The sequence below is a fragment of the Nothoprocta perdicaria genome, unplaced genomic scaffold (genome assembly GCF_003342845.1).
Source record: "Nothoprocta perdicaria isolate Ctin4 unplaced genomic scaffold, notPer1 scaffold_427, whole genome shotgun sequence".
NCBI lineage: Eukaryota > Metazoa > Chordata > Aves > Tinamiformes > Tinamidae > Nothoprocta > Nothoprocta perdicaria.
Genome location: NW_020455674.1, coordinates 180,686 through 197,465, shown reverse-complemented (window position 1 = coordinate 197,465; position 16,780 = coordinate 180,686). Strand labels below are relative to the sequence as shown.

The 16,780-nt window shown below is 38.6% G+C and overlaps 2 long non-coding RNA genes across 3 annotated transcripts in view; both read right to left on the bottom strand.

The window, feature by feature from the left end:
* Positions 1-726: 726 nt before the first annotated feature.
* LOC112953188 lies at positions 727-1,530 on the bottom strand. The gene is made up of 2 exons (XR_003250535.1): positions 1,191-1,530; positions 727-819 (listed from the first exon to the last, which is right to left on the bottom strand). It is a non-coding gene; the product is annotated as an uncharacterized LOC112953188 (long non-coding RNA).
* Positions 1,531-9,727: 8,197 nt separating this feature from the next.
* Positions 9,728-16,780, bottom strand: part of LOC112953190 — an 18,236-nt gene continuing 11,183 nt past the window's right edge. Inside the window, exons 2-3 of one of the 2 annotated variants that reach the window (XR_003250537.1) lie at positions 16,472-16,595; positions 9,728-10,788 (exon numbers count right to left, since the gene is read on the bottom strand). This is a non-coding gene — a long non-coding RNA (uncharacterized LOC112953190). The remainder of the gene's footprint in view (positions 10,789-16,471; positions 16,596-16,780) is intronic. The other variant, XR_003250536.1, reaches the window with a different exon arrangement.

The window sequence follows — 16,780 nt, the reverse complement described above, 5'->3', positions numbered from 1 at the left end:
TATTTAATGTATGACCTTACTTTAAATGTTATTAAATAAGATATTGTATTTTCATAATGACACTAAAGTCACTTCCAAATTTAACTGCCTATATATTATGGGAGTGGCTCCTAAATATGTAGATGAACTTCATCTACAATTCAAATTCAACTACAAATTCAAATAAATACTTCTAAAGAGTAAATGAGCAACTATGACAATAATATAGTCGAGCCTCATGCAACCATAAGGGTCTATGTAAGTGGGAAATAAGACTGATTGTATAAGAATCTATGTCTATCTAAGGACTTTTAAGAGCATTTACTGAGAACATCTCTGGAAATTACTGTACCTATGACATACTCACTCCCAATGATTTTCTAGTGCTTTAGGTTACAGAACATCGTGCCCTAAATGTCTCACAGTATTTATTTTATTTTTTCTTCATGCTATAGCAAAGCAAACACACAAAAGAAAAAAGATGAAAGAAGTCTTTACAAACACTTGTGGGAACAGTGGGACTTTGCATGCAAATGAGTAGCCACAAGAAATTCTTCATAAACAGCCTAAAAGTTTAAATTCATTTTTATGAAGCCTTTGTAAAATACTATCTTAGTATTTTGTAAATATATATATATATATATATAGCCTTTGTAAAATACAATTTTACTTTGTAAAATACAGTAAAAATACTATCAAACACCAAAGTCTTTACAGACAACATGCACCCCCATGGCTGAAGATCAAATGGTTTATTTTGTGAGATAGTTCCATCGCTGGCAGAACAACCTGTAAACCAGCTGACATCCAGGGGCTATTCTTCTTCCCTTGCAAATAGTTCTGTTGGTGGACAGACAGACAAGAGAAGACTGAAGTGAGACTCCTCTGAGAAACAAATGTCAAGAATGTATCTTTATTTCAGATGCACTATCAGATACTACACATGTACAGGAGCTGATTATTTATTTTCATTTCTGCAGGATCCAAGTATCTCAAACATTCAAATATTGCTCCTTCCCTATGTTCCCTGTAACAGAGAAGCATCTACTAATCCCGTTTTACAGATAAGTTGTTTGTACAGCCATGACAGTTCATAAATTTAAGACTATGCAAGTGCATGAAGGAGCAGGGGGGACATCTAGTGGGATTTCCACTCTATGCATTTCAGGCCATCAAAAATCTTCCCAGACTGTTCATCTAACATGACTTACCACATCCGGGAAAGTTATCACAACTCGTAAGACTTTCCTGCAAGTGTGAATTGAAATGCTGTATCCCAAGTTTTTGTGGAGGAAGTTTAAAAGAGCATAGTTTCTCCCAGAGTTCAGTTCATATCCAGTAGCTTGCTTGTCTGCAGTAACTTCTGTGCCGTCCTGGAGTGACTTGCCCAAGCTCATGCTTGGGGTTCATAACAGAGCAGTATGTCTCACAGTATGTAATCTTCAGATCAGCCCCCAAGTCCCTGAACCACCTTCTTCTGATGAGTCTGATATCTGATTCAGGAATTGTTTGTGAACCATGTATTTGTGGTCTTCTGAAGATTTGGAGCTTGGTGTGAAAAAGGGTAAGAGTTGCTGTGGCTAATTGTTTTTCTCCAGGAAATCTCACCTTAACAGACTTTGAGCTGTAATTAGTTTGAAGGCATTGTAAAGGTTATCTTCGTAGAAAGGATTGGAAATAAGCTTCGAAAAAAAAGTCTGTTTAATAACAAATTTCTTAACATGACTGATTGTAATACATTATGCTACCCTCTTGTCCACTGAAATCAATAGACTATGGCAACTCATATCAGCCAAGGGTCTGGGGCTTAACTACTGCGACCGGAACCAGTTCTCATGCTCTTCTTTTTCTGTAGATACTCTCAACTTCTTGGTCTTTGTGGAGAAGTACTCTAGTGGCCCATATACAAATTCTTTTTAATCACCAACTCTGACTTTAGGTGATTCATCATGGAAAATGATCAGAACTTCACTAGGGACACAAAACTACACTAGCAGGTAAGTTCTTTCTAGACTTACACCTTTTACAAAGATCTTACACCCTAACTATGTTTTGTGAAGAATTTTCTTTCTCTGTAAAATGAGATATGTTTACCTCCCAAAACCCCTTCATTAAAAATACTACTTAGGCATTTCACCTCAGAGATTATTTGCTATCACAGCTCCTAGCAATGCTGGTATTTACTTTTACATCTCTCACACAGTAGTTTTTGACTTTGGCATTATTTTTGACTTATTCTTCCTAGAGCAGGTGTGAATTTCCTAGGATAGGAGAGGAGGGAAAATGTTTGAGTACATTTTTTACAACACAAACCTTAAGACATTTCCTGACACCTACTAGTCAGGCACACATAGACACCCACCTCAAAATGGATGAGAGGGTAGGAAGAGGAGGATCCTAACTGCTACAGGCTAACCTATATAACCTTTGCAACCTATCAGAGTAAACAAACGTGTGCTGTGCAGGCAGCATAAATGTGGGCGACACCAGTAAATGTTGTTGAGGATGATATTTGTAATTGCAAGACAGGCTTTGATATATGAGTTGCTCACTTGCAAACACATCAGCTAGAAAGAACCAAGCACAGTGAGGAATATAAGAAGTCTGCTGCATGGCTCTGATACAGATTGAAATATCTTTTCCCTCCTCAATGAGTGAATTTCTGTCTCTGGCTAATATTTCATTTTAAAGAATATTAAAGCATTAAGCATTGAATTATCACTTATGGACAGCCATACTGTTCAGCAACCAGTGATAGATAGTATAAGCTATAAGCTTGCAAATACAATGCAGAATGGCTCTGAATATCTAGCAAATGTTTACAGATACAATGATTTATTTATATGGCATTGGTGCCTAGGACCCTAAGGATGAATAAGACGTATGTTACTTCAGGCTCCATAAGAAAAAGGTGAGCTCTTCATCTCCCATTCATGCTCATGCTGCACATAGTATATGATCTCTTAGGTTCTCACAGAGTGTGGAGCTGATGAAAGCCTAGGCAGTTGCCATTGAGTGGGCAATAAAGTGACCTAATGATTTCCAGTGCATCTGCCCAGTTCAGTTTCAGTAGCTTTTCCACAGCAGTAAGTTATGTAGAGCTTTCTGGATGCTGCCCATGTAAACTAATGGAATCACAGAATCACAGACTGGTTAAGGTTGGAAGGGACCTCTAGGGATCATCTAGTCCAACTCCCCTGCTCAAGTAGGGACACCCAGAGCACGTGGCACAGGGCAGCATCCAAGAAGACCTCCAGAGAAGGAGACTCCGCAACCTGCCTGGGCAGCCTGTTCCAGTGCTCTGTCACCCTCACAGTAAAGAAGTTCCTCCTCACATGCAGGTGGAACAGCCTGTGTTTCAACTTGCACCCATTACTCCTTGTCCTGTCACTGGCCCCCACTGAGAAGAGCTTGGCTCTTTCCTCCCTGCATTTCCCCTTCATGTACTTAGACATATTAATCAGATCCCCTCTCAGCCTTCTGTAGAGAAAACAGGCCCAACTCACTCAGTCTCTCCTTCTATGAGAGATGTTCCAGTCCCTTAAGGGGAATGAAAAGTAATTTCCCCTGATTTTAGTCTGACTTTGCTGACTCTTCTTCGTCTAAAGACTTCTCTGGACACAGAGTTCACTTGTCCTCTATATTTGGATACAATAATGTACATTCAATAAAGCAGGAGATTCTGATCTCTTCTTCCATTCTATTCACGGCATGCTGCACTAAAACTGTCCAATGCTCTCTGCTTCAAGATGAGGAGCAGGATGCGTGACTATAAGGAAGAAGGGAGATTATTTGACAGAAATGAATGCATAAAATAAGAGATTTGTAGTCTTTTATTCTGATGACATATTTAGAACGCAAGGAGCTAATTCTGTCCTTATTTTTTCACTGGAAAAAAGGCTGGTAGAGGTGTGAAACTTGTAGTTGGACTTAGGACATGGAGAGATTCATGCATTTTTGCATATTTATATAAATCCTGCATTTTTGTAGTCTAACTTTTTTATGGAAATAACCAAAAATCTCCCCCTAATTCCAGTGAACATAAAATCAGGCAAAGCACATAGGATCCTGTTCAAGCTAACAGGTCCCTGAGGACAGGGTAGCCAAATGGGTGAAAATCTGCAGCACTGGCTCTTTAGTTTTTACTCCAGAGGTCATAGTCATAACTTGCATTTTTCTTCTGAATCTATTTTGACCACATTTCTACACATGACATTTGATGTGGGCAAAGATGCAAATTCCAGTAAAAGAGCAGTATATATCAGAAAGCACAAGTAACTTACTAAAACTGACTTGCAAGGAAAATTGATGATTCCTTGCTTTGCCTTAGGTTTAGTTGAAGAGCTGATGCAAATTTGCTAAAATTCAAAAGCATTTTCCTTCCACTGGGATTAGCCTTTGTAACTGTGAACAAACCCTGCCTGACAACACAAAGGAATTTTCCCATGGATCAGCTAAAGCTGACTCACATGAAAGACTTGGCCAAAGTGGTCATGCCCTCTGAGCAAATACCACAGGCATGAGGATCTCTCTTGGCCTAACAGCACTGTTGGGATTCCAGAGACCCAGCCTAAGAAGGCAGATTTTCTGGGAGGAAGGGAGGTTGACTACCTGCAACCTAGCCAATCTTCTCCTCTATTTATCCATGTTGCTAAACTATAAAGGTGGTGAATATTTTCTGCTGTTACTGCATATTGTGAGAAATTTCTTGTTCTGCCCCTGAAATGCACCAAATAGCACTGCTTGTTTGCTTAAGCAGGTAAAATACATAACAAAAGGCACTTCTGTGACTCGAAGGGGAAAGAAAATCATTAAAGCTTTCAACATTGGTTTTAGTGCTGTAGTAGCAGTGTAGTGCTGCAGCAGAAGCTATGCACCCTTCTTAGATATAATTTTCCTTGGCTGGTATTGTTCAGAGTATTGCAGAACAATGACCATTAGGGCTTGCTTACTCATTCCTGATATGTGGCTTTCCTTTCTCTTAGCATTATGTGGCAATTGATCTCTCTGGATTAGAAAGACAAGCTTATGCCATGCAAAGTGTCAGACTATCCTAGAAGCTAATGATGCAAATACAGCCAGTATTTTGGAGTGATGCTTCTAGCACTTAAAAAAAAACAATACAAATGATTTTCCTTTTATCAGAGACACACATATAGAGTTAAAACTTCCAGCAAATGTGCTACTGATAACTTATAGCTAAAACATTTTGAACTAACCTTTGCTTTTCCCTCTGTGCTTTTTTGTTTACTTTCTGCACTTTTGCTCAGTGAAAATAATGTAGTCAGGATTACTTTGCTTTCTCATTTCAGTTAACTTGTACTTTATTTCTTTACTTCTGTAAAAATATCTTCTGCTATAATTGTGAGCATTATCAGGAAGCCTTTTTATTGACTGGATATCTGTCCCTCACTTTGCATATCTTCTATGATTACTCTTAAAGAATAATTATATAAAGAATGTTTTATACCCATTTATAGAATGGGTCTTCATTTATTGGGCATTTCCCCCTTATAACTAATCTGGTTTATTACTGCACTTGAATTTGCTTGTCAGTAAAATCTCATGCAACCTGTGGCAAGATAGAGCTAAATTCTATGTTCACATTCCTAAGACGTGCAGCAGATTCAAAATTATGTGTCAGCTTCATTTAAGCAGGAAAAGTCCAGTGAGCTTTGCCCAGATGTGTATAAAAATCCACTAACACTTGGTGTTAGTCTCTATGTTATTTGTTTTAAATTATATTCCATTCCATACTATTTCTACCCTCTATTTTCAGTATTCAGCAGATTTTTGCCCTGACAAATTTTCTGTCTGCCTTGACAGAAAATTGTTGTGGGGAAAATGTGAGTTTATTGTTTTCAATATAAGCAGAACATAGCTGTGGCTTCTAACCCTATGGAAAGTTGAGTTAGCGATGATCCTATTGGATCTAATTAGATGATCCTATTTGATCTAGCTCTGGTAATAAGAGAACTTGTGTTATATTATCACTGTACTGTTCCAGGACTAAAATCCCTATGAATACGAGTGGGGTAAATCCTGAGTGTATCTCCAACGAGTAGCTGCAGAAAGAGTGAGGTGCCAAAGAGATTGCAGCTGAACTGAACCGGGACTGCTCTGCTTCCCCACACGCTCCTTCTTTACCCCTCATCTACATGATGAGCTGCTAAGGGCTGCCCAGGGAGGTTGTGGAGTCTCCTACTCTGAAGGTCTTCAAAACCCGCCTGGATGCCACCCTGTGCCACATGCTGTAGCCACCCTGTGCCTGCTTGAGCAGGAAGGTTGGACTAGATGATCTGTAGAGGTCCCTTCCAACCTTAAATATTCTGTGAATCTGTGAATCTGTAAATCTGCAGAAAATCCCGTCAAAAATGTGCTTTCCTTCCAGTTTAGCAAGCTGAAATTGCTCACCTTGGCATGGTATGACCACCAGTGCTGGAATAAATGGAAGGACAAAAAAATTATAGCTACTTTCAGGAATGAGAATGGGATCATGGCAGCTCTAAATTAAATGGACTGTGCTGGATGGATGCTATGCCTTGCAATGGAAGTTGTGCTTCTTCTAGTATGTGCTCCCTCTGCTCCTGTTATCTTGAAGATAGCTGAGGGCAGCTCACTTTTGAGCGGAGCTAAGTAGAAATAAAGAAATGTGTCCTGAAGACACAGCTCCCCAAAATATCGGTAAGTGATTGCTAATCTGACCAGGTCAAGGCCTAAGGTGCTGTACTGCAGAATCATAGAATTAAAAGTAAGCATATCCTTTAAAAGCAAGCATATTAAATCAGATATAGATACATGAACAGATCAATGATAGTATTTCTAGAAGGGTGTTTTCCACATACCTTGTTTCAGTTTATCAGGAATCTTTCAATTGGCAGAAATGAGGGTGTATGACTAGAAGCACAGTGATGATAAAGGGTGGTTGGGTCAGAAGAGGGAACACTAAAGATCAAATGGACCCTTATTGGCTTTGCTAGATGGGAAAACATTCATGCAACAGGGACTGTAGCACTGCCTCTGATTGCTTGTTCATGCTTGCTGTCAAAGCAAGATTGCCTTTCCATAATAATTAATATTGGATATTTACACCACTTGATTGCTCATCACTCTTTACAAGATCTGAAATAGGCATGTGTCCAATGGCTTTTCTACCCAAGGAGTCAGAACATGTGAAGTACTGATCCTTTATGTAGACCTCTCCTGGTCCACCACAAAGCCGAAGCTTGATCAGATTTTGATCAGATCATTAATGATCAGATTTTATTGGACAAACTAGAATCAACACAGTGATATCAGACCACAGATTTGAGCCTCATTCTTTTAAGAAAATTTAATCCAATACTAGCAGCCCTAGAACTGGGTTTGCTACATTTTTGAAATGTGTGTTTTAAAATTAAAGCCAAATTCATCTTCAAACCTCACAAGATAAGCAAGATCTACATTAAAAAATACTTCTCATCAGAGCTCCATAGATTTTCAATATTTATTTAATTTTTAAAGCTCAGCTTCTGAACTTGCTTTTTATATTGAATTAGAGGATATTTTTTGTTGCCTTGCTGCCTGGGTTACAATTAGTTTTCTAGTAAGCAATTCAACAGAGCACATTGCTCTAACGCTTTGCTGGAAGGAGGATTGGGAAGTTGCATCTAGCAGATGCACTGAGACCACAGCTCTATATGCTGTAGGAAGAGGAAGAAGCTGGAGGTATCTCTAAGCTGGAAGAGTTACTGCTCTGCTGATCTAAGATGCTAAGTGAAGAAAGGGATTTAGGACAATTTCTATTGCTAGATGGCCTGATATCACTGGGAAAACATAAAAGCTGTCAATCATGCTATTTCTTTCTATAGCCCAAGGCAGCGATTGGATGAACCTTCTCCAGGCCTTTTCTGTACAAAACCGTATTTCCCCATAGGTTGGCAAATCCACGAGCTTACAGCCTTTGGTACATTTTATTTTTGTCTGCTAGTGGAGCTTTTATTAGTGGAGTTGTGATAGGGTAGACCATGACATGTTTTAGGTAGACTAAAACAAGTCTAGGAAGCGACAGGGGGAGAAGGGGGAATTGGTGACAATCATGCTTGCTAGAATTAGTTCCTTTCTTCATCTTCTTCTTCTGAAAAGAACCTGGTCTTACCAAGAGAGTGTTTTCTTTCTATGTACCTAAATTCCTATGGGTCCAGAAGAAAACAATAATGGGAACTGGCCAGGTACGGGAACTGCTTAGCTCTGGAGCAGAACTGGGAACAGTTTCTGAGTGAAAGAATATTGTTCTTTGGAAAACTGCTAGAAATACTCATCATTTGTCTAGCACTGCTGGCCACTCAGCCTATACTGTGGGCTTTTGTTCTTGGACAGAGGACACATACCTGCAGTGCAGAAGCATAAACATCTCTGTGCTGCCCACCTTGTTGCCTCCTCTTTGATTTCCCCTTTTTGTGATTTATTGGGTTGGATTCTGTCGCTGTTTTTTTGGCTAAGTGCATTTAAGGTATGTAAATTGCTTTTTAATAGCTAATATGCACCCATACATACAGTTACTTTAAAACAGCAAAACAAAACATTATGGTCAGCAGTGAGTTTGGAGACATCAAGAGAAAGGTCACAAGAAATCAAGAGAACATAAAGAGGCGAGAGTTACCCACTGGCTGGCCAAGCTCTGCATACATTTAAGGCTCTGCCAAAAAATAAACTGAATGAACTGTTAAGTCTGACAGCTTCAAACTAGGATTTTAAAGGAGAGGATCGTCCCTGTGGATATAATTCATACTTTGTGACTGGGACTTTGCCAAATCAGTTGCATTTATTCATCACAGAAAAGTTTAAAATAGAAGCACAGTATTTCAGTATTCAATGACATGTTACTACTTGTCCTAGCTTGATCAATTTTAAACATGCCTTACTTTTTCTTTCTGCTGGTATGTAACTTTATCAGTGAAAGGAATGAAAATGACCATAGGAGGAAAAAATGTTACAGTTGACAAGCTTCTCAATTTCTATTTTCAAGGGACCAGAAAAAACTGGTAGCAGTTTTCAAAGACTGACAGCATTTTATTTGCCTTCTAGTGGCTGGTGTGAGGAGACTTTATCTAGTATGTGTAATTGGACTTGATTCACTATGTTCAACGTCTCTAGTTTGCAGGATGTCTCTTACCATTCATTTTAGGCACAATTTTGAAAGAAAAACAAAGCTCTTTACAGTTCAGTTCTGCAGAGTAAGTTTTCTTCCACTTTCTCAAGGGAAAATTTTAATTTCTTTTTGTTTTCATCTGGTCTGTGCTGTTATACTGATGTCAATCTGAATTAAAGAAGAATGCTAGAAAAGTAAAAATTAAAAACAGACCAAACAAACAAAAACAAACTCCAACCAAACCTTGGCTAAACAAAAGGTCACCAGTGTGGAAAGCTTCAAGCAGTACCTGGATTTCTATCAAAATTGTCACTGTTGAGCTATATTGCCTGGCTTTGCTGCCTGGAAATCCTTTTTAGAGGCAACCAAGATCATAGCCTGCAGATCACCTTTTCTTTTCAAGAGAGGTGTCTGATTATATACAGGATGGTAGCTTCTGTCATTCTTCCATTAGCACTGAATTTGTTGATGCTTTTTCTGGCATAAGCATGTGCTAAACAAAGTATTTTCATACCTTAGGCATGCAAGGCTAAGATCCTCTCACAGAGAACTATTGGTTCCCATTTGTCTCTCCCAATTTGTCTTTCCTATCCTAAACACTTTGCCTGAATGTGTAAGAGTGAGCCAGGTATTTGTGGATTTAGGGACCTCAAACAATGCTATTGAAAGCTCTGTGATGGGAAGCAACTTTCATGATTCCCTACTTGGGACAGCTTGATTTCCCCTTCCTTTTCTTCTCTTTCTCACTTTTTCCACACTTTACCCTGCAGTTCCTCATCCCATATACACCTCACATATTTTCTACAAGACAGAAAATCCCAAAACTCTATTTGGGGACGATGATTTCATTCATGTCTTTGAAGTACGAGTGCAATTCTGAGGGGCAGACCTGTTTTTAAGCTTGGTGACGGCGGAGGTTAATATTTATACAGCAAATACAATCTCTATAAGTCTGCCACAGTGGAAAATATTACAGTCTTTGGAGAAAGGAAAAGAAAGAAGTCCTAGATGGTAGGTTCACGCCTGGACATGCAAGAAAGTACATACATCTCAACTGTACAACCTGTTGCATCTGCTTTTATTGCTCCAGTTCAGGCACTAGTCCTCAGCTGCTCTTTCTTTTTTTCTAGAGTAAATGTGCTGTGGCAGTCATATGACTCTGGCACATCTTTATCCACCCTCTTCCTCTACAGTTATGTGCTCTGTCTGAGAATTGTAGTAGGGGAAGTTGTTGCTATTGCTACCCTCTATGCTGTGAAGCTTGTGGCTGTTCCTTAGGCCAAGCAGTGGCATCAGGAAGAATGGTCAGGCTGCAGAAAGACAGAAAAACTGGCTGATTGTCTCAGACTCAGGTCCACAAAAATCAGCATGATGGAAGTAGCAGGCAGCCTGTCCAGGGCCTGCTGAGGTGTGACATCTGTTCTTCCAGACATGAGTCAAAGCAGACTTATTTCAACTCTTGAGTTCAAAAAAGAAAGTATTGCACAATGGTGCTCAGTCCTGTTCTTGCTGCAAATCATTCTTTGATCTCCCTCCCTCTCTCTTCTTCTTTACCTTCTTCCTTCACATTTTTACTCTTCTGCATCCCTTCTACATCTTTTTCTCATTCTCTCTCCATCTTCAGTAACATCTCCATCAGGAATTATTTTTCTAGGCTAAATCTGGGAAATCTCAAATTCCTGAAATAAAGAGAAAAGAGAGATGCATGTTTTTTAAAGTCATCAGATATCAAAATCTATGTCTTGGCACTGTAGTATTCTTCCATGAAAGGGAAATACCAAATACATTAGTGTGTTTGTATTGTGTATTTTAACTGTGCATTTGTATTGTTGCCTGATTTATCTTCGAGTATATAAATGCTTCTGGAAAGCCATGGCTTTACTTGTAAGCTGTATTCTGTTTCAGCAACTTTGCAACTCTTGATTTAGAATGAAAGTTCTTCAGGTTTAGCACTGTATCCTCTGATGAGTTTGTACAGGCCTCAGGGCTTTTTTCTGGACATGAGAACATTACAAATAAACATGTCTAGTAACTCCAGTCCTAGTTTAGACTTTCAACTGTCACTCCCCATTCTGTTAAAGGAATGTAAAATAAAAAGCAAACAAATGTAGATTATCATGCTGTTGGCTAATGTCTTATTGAAAATGATTGATGACCAACCTCAAATTTTGATGCTTCATGTAAATGCCCAAAGAGCTCTTAGAAAACTATGTGATTAATAATGCTGAGGTCTGTGAGATTTTCATATTGTCTATGCATTTAATTACATACAATTAAGAAATCATCCCTTATCTTCTAAAGATAAATAGTAAATGCTGTGTTGCTATTGAGAGAAGGCCATGCCTTACTTAGAAGAACAAACTCCTCCTTGACTCTTGATGTAGTGTGGTGACATTTCATGTGGGTGAATTCAATAGTGCTATGCACATGAGAGCAAAAGCTGATATTAGGTTCCTAGTTGTCATTCAGATAAACAAGCCAGATTTATGTGGTGAGAGTAAGAGCAGAGAGCCTGAGAGACTCTACTGAGTTTCAAGTAATGTCACCTAGAGGGAAAAAGGAAGCAATTGCACCCCTTCACCATCTCACATGTTCACAGTTCATCTCACATATGAACTGAATTGAAACATCAAGATATCCTTACTTCATTTATTTTGATGAGGACAAAATAAATTCTAAATCTGAATGACCCTCACTATTGCTGTAAGTCATATAAAGTTGAAAGCTTTCACAGGAAACTTTCTTTTTTCCACAAAATTTTAGTGTCTGTGTACTTTTAAAAAGCTGCAACTAAGCAAATAGGCTTCAGATTTCACAGTTTACCAAATGTGGCATAGATGGCCAATATATGAAGATGGTGATATGATGGTGATATGAAGAATAGAGCTATATTTGTTCAAGAAATCTTCATGTGGAATTTCCATGATTGTAAATACTAGGAGAAAGGAAAGCTCTGAGGAAAACAAATATTTCATGAACTTTGAGTTTCTTTGCTTTGATATATCACTAGATTTTTCTGTGATGTGAATATTCTCCCTTTGGAAGCTTTACTTTATCTTGGTGACAATTTATGTATAGAAAATGATTAATCTGTCATATTTGGGTACTGGAAAGAACAAAGGGCTGAAAGAGCTTTTTCTGCCTGTTAAGTTATGGCTGAGTCCTTCTACAGACATGCATTTTGCTGGCACATGCATGTATCATGTGTTGGCCCTTGCTTGCTCCGTGCATAATGGGATTTATAGACAGAAAAATCTGTACTGATAATATACCTGTATAAAATATACATATAACATGATCAAAAGGGTTCAAGAGTTTGTGGGAGTCAACTAGCTCCCTATTACTTATTAGCCAGCCAGTGGTCAGGCCCGTCTGCCTCTGTCCTTGGCAATAAAGATGAAAGGTAACCGCTTATTTGAAGGCAGACTTGAAAGTACAGTAGCTATCTCAGGCACTGGCCTTATCAAAGGCTTGGACAGCAATAACAGTACTAGATGGAGCAACAAGGACATAGACTGTCAAACAGTTACACCTTGTATGCAAACAGCAGTTTCACATCCCAGCAGACACCAAAATGCAGTTGGCAGCCGAAAGGAGATTTCAGCAGATGGTGCCTAATTGCTGTACTACCCTCATTCTCCAGGCCATGCCAGCCATGCTAGAGGGGCATGGCTGAGCAGTACTTTATGGGATTTTCCTTTAGCCAGCTAACAAAATTCAAGGTTCCTGAGCAGACATTATGCTCCAGGATATTAATGGTAGCTCAGCTATCAGAAATCTGTATCTGTAAGACTGAGAGATTTGTTTTACACCGACTTTATCATTCAAGATTTCTACAGATCTGCTTCTAGTCAGGCTGAAAGCAAAGGCTGTTGAGAAGAGCCTTTCTACAAGTATTAAAAGTGCTTCTCAAATTCTAGCGGAATAATGAGCATGCGAGCTGTTTAATTGCTATTTTAGGGGCAGAGGATACATGCTTTTAAAGATGTTCATTAGAGCGTCATCCTTCTCTCAGTATCTTCAAGAAATGTTTTAAAGCCATAAGTACTTTATCTGATTCCAGTGAAGAACTCATGTGCCTAGTCTTGACACAGATCAATGACATAAGCACAACCATGGGATCTCTCTCAAGGAGAAACAGGTTGAGAGAGAGTGAATGCACCCTGCACATTCTGTTTGCCTCTTAAAATGGATTTTTTTTCAGCTAGTTAAATTTGCCCATTCATTTCTATAATGAACTATGATTAGAGGTACCTGAAAAAAATGCATTTTGCACTATACAGCCAGCAAAATGGCAGAAATGATAGGAAAAAAAAATGCTTCATACAGCAGAATAGCACTGGGAATTTCTGATGAAAATGTCTTGACAAATGAGGACTGGCTGTAGAACTTAAACCTATGGGATTGGAACTCAACTGCCAGATTTCAATAGTAAAAGTAAGAAACATGCAGTAATGGGATATCATTTAGAAAGTTTGTTGTGGTAGAAAGCAAACTGAAAACTTTACTTCAAAAACAGAGGCAATTAGCTTCCAAATGTTGCAATGATTAGTACTAATTAATTACTCTCTGTGGACCATAAATTCATGCTGTAGTTCTTATTCTTCAACTAGAAAGTATTAAGTGAAAATCAGAAAACTAAGTCTTCAAGTACTTCGAAATGCTGCAATACAATGTGAAGGTTGGAGTCTGACCAGATTTCTCTCTAGAGAAAGAAAGCAGGAATGAACCACAGAGAAGCTGACCAAGACACAACATACAAAACAGGAGGCATCAGAACAAAAATAGTAGTATAAAAATATGTTTACCTTGTATCACACGAACTTAATCTGGAGAAGAGACTAATGTAATTTCTTCAAAAGACTCCTGAGTTTTCCTGACAGACACCAACTAACAGTTGTTGGTGTGAGATCATCTCAAATACTAAGTTCAGTGCCAGATGTTTTGTTTCATTTAAGAATAATGCTGCGATGCTAAGTGAATGTACAAATATCTGCAAAGAGTATCTTGAAAAGTTTTAAAGAGCTTTTAATAAACTATTGTCACCTAAAATATCTCAGGAATACATTTCAGAATCTTTGAGAGATGCTTCTGGTAACATGAACTGGAAATGATGGATTACAAAAAACCTTCTAAAAAAATCTCCAAATACATTTTCTAAAGCATGAATTAGCCATGCTTAGAAGCCCATCAGTATGACACAGCTTATGTTTTTGGCAACACTATAAAAGCTACTGGAACCAGACTACCCAGGGTTGTGTAGAATGTTTCATTTGACTTCATTCCTGATAGATGATTCTTGGAAGTTGCTTTAGGAACAACTACTGTGCTGATTTTTCTTCACTTATCTAGAATGAAATAGGATACTGAAGAGAACAAATCAGATGGAATACATGATAGCTAGTGAGACAAACTGTGTTTTCTCATTCCTTGGTTGCTGAAAACTTAATTTTTGGAGCATTTTTTTTCTACTCTGATATTTCATTCTAGTGTTCAGCATTAATTTTAAAGGCTAATATTTTTATTCATTATTTGATTTGAAAATTTCTAGTGTGGCTCAAGGAGACAGGAGGCAAACAGGCAATAGGCTTGGAAATGCCATCCAGAGTTGCTGACGCCACAGGAGAGTCTAATTCCTTTGATATACTGATCAATCTTTTCAATCTTTTTGGGGAGGGAGGTGAGGAAATGGGCAGAAAGCTTTTATCCTGCTTCTCCTCTTGAGAATTCTTTTTTTTATAATGGTTTGAAACTGTATTCTAATTTTCTGCATACATTTCTTTAACGTTGGCTTATATGCTTTAGCTTAAGTTGCTTTTTTTTCTTCCTGTAATACTTCCCTCCAGTATTTTCAGAATGGAAAGTCATATAAATTCAGCTTTTTCACTAGATTAAGTAAGCCAAGTAAGCCATATGGTCTTAGTTTCTTTCTGTTAGCTCTATGTACACCTTCATAGATGTCCTTGTTTTTGCAGCTCTTCCAGTCAGACTTCAACCTCACTGGGCCTAAGTGACATGAAATGCATACAGCACAAGACCCATTCACAGTGCCTAGTATGGTAATTTTTATTACTCACCCGTCTAAGCAGGAAATGTAATTCTTGATACAGCCTGAATCACTTTTAGCTCTCAATAAGATGGCTCACCTTTGGAAGTCTTGCATCTGAACATTACATACAACTGTTTATTTATGTCTGTTCTTTGCAACCAATGAGCTACCAATTTAAGGTAAAAAATCTGTAAATAAATGTCTTTACACTTTGAACTCAGTTATAATATAGATCTCTATCCCTAATTTATTTTGGGGTAGAGACTAGCTGTTCCTCACAGTTTCAGTGCACTGAACAACTTGAATTTTACTTTTACCATGCATAAGAATGATTGTAATCTCTAAAGAGTCCCTCCCATTTGCTGTGCTGTCTTTGCACCACCATGTTTAACATTATGCAGGCTAAAGAGAGCTGCAAAGAAAATATTCAGATATTTGACCATCTCTGAGAGGTGCTTGAGTTGACAACTAGCAGAGAGAGACCAGGGCTGGAAGAAGTAGGGCTGGTGACTTTGCAGGTAGCATTCTTCCCTCTGATTCAGCATTGAACCAAAAACCCACATGTAGTGTTAATGGGTAGCTGTTCTATTAGAGAGGCTTAATTTGAACAGGGCTAAGAAACCAAGCTTTTAATCATTTATGGTTTCTGAAGTGTCCATGATCTTTTCTCAGTAGTAGTGACATTTATCCCGGGGTCTTGGTCATATTCCAGGCTGGAAAATGCATTTCACTTACCTACAGCTCCCCCTGCAACTTCAATGAAATATTTTATTTTCTCTACTAAAGCAAAATGCATTAGTAAAAATGTGCTATATTTCATGTTGCCTTTTGAAATATCAACAGCGGTTGAAACTGTTTGCACACACAACACACATGACAAAAACATATACCATGTACCATATACCAGCCCTGGGTCTCTAGTCTGTGTGCCCTGCCCATAAAAACATGGTACTCCCATAAATGTTCATCAGAGATCCATATACGTGAAAAAGCAGCATATTCTTGAAAGACCAGTTTACTTCAGGAAAAATAATGTCAGGGGGTAGTAGCCCTTTACTTCATCATGCAAAGTTCTGTTGCCTCCCTCATTTCACAATGAACTGTTAAAATTGCTTAATGTCTCACTGGAAGTAACAGCTTCAGTGTTTGGTGTTATGGGGGCACATACTTCTTATGAATCAACATGCGTAATTTGAATAGATATGAATTCTCTTCTCTGTCCTGCTACTAATACCATTCACAAGTAAATTGATCATCAGAGGCTAGCCGTTTCAAAAAGTTGTGCTTGAGTACTTTGTACCTGCTTTGCTTACTTGTCATGGTTGACAGGTCTCACTCTAGTGATGGAGGAAGAGGTCTTGTATGCCATCATCAGAAGAAGCAGTTCCTGGGGGTTTCTGCCAGTTGTTGTCAATACTGGAAACAGACTTAATAGTTCTTACGGATGGTGGGGTGCATAAGTGTTGTGTCAATCAGTAAAGATTAAAAGTTACTATAGGACAGAAGGAGAAGCTATGAGATTTCTTACCACATTTTGTTGACAGGAAAATAGTACCAGGATGAGGACGCCAACCAAGGCCCATCTAGGGGGCAGTCTGCAGAGAGAGCGTCAGCTCCACGCC